Below are 3,626 nucleotides of genomic sequence, written 5' to 3' on the forward strand. Positions count from 1 at the left end.
TCCTTGGTTTTGCATATAACACAACTCAACTCCCTATCTCCTTCTTGGACTGGAGCTTCTTCTCCACCAATGAAGTGAATGGTTTTTGACTGGCTTAGGAGAATATTGTCAAGCTTCTCATTGACCATCTTTAAATCCTGCTTGTATTTGTCCTCTTGATAGTGGAGGGGATCCTCATGGTTCTATCATAATCTTCATTATAATTACCATCTGACTTAGCAAGGTTCTCAACCAATTCCCATCCTTCTTCCACATTCTTGTTGAGGAAGTTGACATTTGAAGCTGTATCAAGAAGCATTCTTATCTTGGGAAGCACTCCTCTATACAAAGTGCTTAGAAGGGACTCATTGCTGAAGCCATGGTGAGGACACTGAGTTTAGAATCCTTTAAACCTCTCCCAAGCTTCACAAAAGCTCTCATTATTCCTTTGAGCAAACCCAGAAATTTCATTCCTCAACCTAGCAATCCTTGCATTGGAGAAGAACTTGGCCAGAAAAACTTTCTTGCATGCATCCCATGTGGTTATATCTCTAGTAGGAAAGTCTTCTCCCATAGATGAGCTTTGTCTCCAAGGGAAAATGGGAATAGCCTTAACTTGAAGCCATCTTCACTTACTCCATTGATTTTTGTGAGTCCACATATTCTGTCAAACTCATCAAGGTGATCTAGAGGATCCTCCATTGGCAACCCATGAAATTTGTTGGCTTGAATCATGGAGATCAATCCACTCTTTATTTCATAATTATTATTGGCCACAGCAGGAGGCACAATACCAGCTCTTTGGTTGTGTGTGTTAGGTGCATCCCCAGCACCAATGTGTCTAGGTCTATGATCATGGTGATCTTGCTGCTCCATGACTACTTGTTCTTCTTTTTCTTGAACTACCCTTCGTTGCTTATGTCTCAAACCCTTGTGTAGCCTGTGGATGTTGTCAATAGGCCTTTGAAGACTGTCTTTGACTTTTGACCTTGTGTGCATCAACAAACTCGACTACAGACTCGAACAGGTACACGGTCGAGCGCAGGCTCGAGTGGGTGGTCGAGTCGACTGGGAAGTGATGGCTATTTGGATCCGGCTTCTGACTCGATCAGGTGCTCGGTCACTGCTCGGTCGAGTGGTGGTCGAGTGGGTGGTGGAGTGGGTACCTGAAACTCAAGACAGCCAAGAAAAGAAGATTCGAGTTCAGTAACGTCACAAGTGTATAAACGAACTTAATCTTAGACTAATAATGATCCTAAATGTCACAAAACACACTCAAATGGGCAACAGCGCCAAATTGAAACATGTTATTTTGTGGGTGGTGATGAATGATGTATGGAATGATGACTTATGAATGAATGGATGGCAGGGTGTTTCAAAAATCAAACAAGACTTCTAATCTCTTAGCAAGCCTAATGATAGTCTCTAGATCTAGCCTTATCTATGCTCCTTAGACATTGGTGTGATGCTAAGAGGCTTGAAATCAGATCCTACCCTCTCAGATATAGGATCAGCATTAAGAACATCTAGCCTAGAAGAGATCTACAACAATCAAGCTTGACCAAATCAAACAAACCTCAAACACAACCCAGCCTAACCCATCCTCAAGATCCTAAGCAACTACTCACAAGAACACAAGATGAACAATAAAGTCATATACCCAGAAAATGATGAAACTTGCATGATTAGATAGATAAAGCAAAGATCTACAATATTGAAGAAGGAATCAAACACGAATTCTTAATATCTTGAAAGTTATGGAACCAACAAAATCCAAGAATTCTTTGTTTTCTCTCCTTCAAGGAAGTACAAGATCTAAAATATAAAAGTGCAAAAGGAATAATTCCCAAAAAGGTAAAAACTAGGTTTTTGACTCTCTAAAAAGCTGGACTCCTTTGGTGGCTGCAGGTACAAGCCCTTATATAGAAAAAGTAGTGGAAGCCCTAAAAACGCTAAAAGACAAAATAGCCAGGCGGCTCGACCAACTCGACCAGGTGCTCGGTCGAGTGACCGGTCGAGTTGGCTCCTCTTGTGCTCCTCCCACTCGGTCGAGTCTCTCTCAGCACACGGTCGAGTATCTGGTCGAGTGGGCAGTCGAGTTGGACTCCGGACCTTGGTTCTTCAGCCTTAGCTCTCTTGCTTTCTCCTCATGATTGCTTCCATGCTCCTTAAGCTCCAAAATCACCTGTTTATGCATGAAAATATGCAAATGAAATGCAACTAAACTCTAATGCAAGAACAGTCCTAAAGCTATGCAATAATGGTCAAAATGGATAGCAAAAGATGCAAAAGATGTGAATATATTAAGGGAAAACAGGGTAAAATATATGAACATCAGTTGCGGACCAAGGAGAGAATTGGAGAAGAGCTGTGAAGAGTTGTTGTGGTCGCAAGAAGAGGGAGTTGTCTGGTCCGTGGTGCAGTGAAGTCCAACCATCATCCGTTGCCCCAAGGTGAGTTCTGTGGTTATTGTGTGTGGGACACAGCATGGATCTTTAGATCTTTGCGTGTACCCTTTGCGTGATGCATTTAGACTAGATTCATGTTAGAATCAGTTTAATTTTGATGCATGCGAAATATGGTAGGATTCATGCTAAGTTCATGTTTAAAAGCACATTGAATTTGAGCTAGGGATCACCATGAGAAAATGAAATTGGGTGCATGTTAAGTAATTGGAGTTGCTTAAAATTTGGATAAATGGGTTGCATGCATGGTTAAATTGGAAAGATTTTGTTTGCAATAGTTCTTGCATAAATTCGATTACATGCACAAGTAAATTGGTGAAGCTTATTCGCAATCTTTATTGCATAAAACCGGTGGAGGTTAGCTTGCATGCGTAAAAGGACTTAAAGCATTTATATGGGTTAAATTGCTTAAAATATGATTGCATGCATATTTTGAACTTGTTGCATTAATTGCTTAAGTTGTATAAATGGGTTGCATGCATGTAGAACAATCTAAGTACATGAATTATCATTCTAGTTGCTTGTTGATTGTTGGATGTTCTCTTGCTTGATTTTCTTGCTTGTTTTGCTTGATTTCATGCTTGAGTTATTTGGTGTATTTTAGTTAAGTCTCCTGAATTTGTTTCTTGAGTCCTAGCTAGAATAGTGTAGTCGATCTTCTGTTCCAATTGCATTTTGTCTCGCGAGAGTTCCCGATGACCACTTGCGCAGGACAATGTCACGGCTAGCTAGCTACTAGCGTGACCGCTACATGACGATGTAGCCTTTGTGGGGGCTCATGCTGGTTACCTTCATGTTCTCAGCATGGGAAGTGTTGTGGAACGGAACAGATTATCGAGGGCCCATAGGTGAAAGAGTCTAAAGTATCTCAAGTATTCCTTGTAGTACTCTAGATGTCTTGTTTGTTGTTGAGCTGAAAGAGTCTAGAATATTTCAAGTGTCCCTTGTTTTATTTTAGTCGTCTCTTTCTGTATTTAGCGATGTATAGATCGTCTGAGTAGAGTCGTGTCGTTCTAATCTCTCTCGCTTGGTTGTTGTTTATTGCTTCCGCTATTGTATCTGCTGTGTTGCTTTGATTGTTTGTTAATTGCTTGCTTGCATGTTGATAGCTTCGTCTTGCATGTTGATAGTTTAGCATTGCTTAGTCTTGCATGATGTTAGCATAGGCTTTCATGTAATTCT

General features: G+C 40.8%; 1 non-coding gene across 1 annotated transcript; it reads left to right on the forward strand.

The window, feature by feature from the left end:
- The first annotated feature begins 353 nt into the window (after positions 1–353).
- Positions 354–460, forward strand: LOC147934132 (small nucleolar RNA R71). Its single transcript, XR_015573316.1, has one exon. It is a non-coding gene; the product is annotated as a small nucleolar RNA R71 (small nucleolar RNA).
- The last annotated feature ends 3,166 nt before the right edge of the window (positions 461–3,626 follow it).

Source organism: Camelina sativa, chromosome 11 (genome assembly GCF_030686135.1).
Source record: "Camelina sativa cultivar CO46 ecotype springtype chromosome 11, ASM3068613v1".
Lineage (NCBI taxonomy): Eukaryota > Viridiplantae > Streptophyta > Magnoliopsida > Brassicales > Brassicaceae > Camelina > Camelina sativa.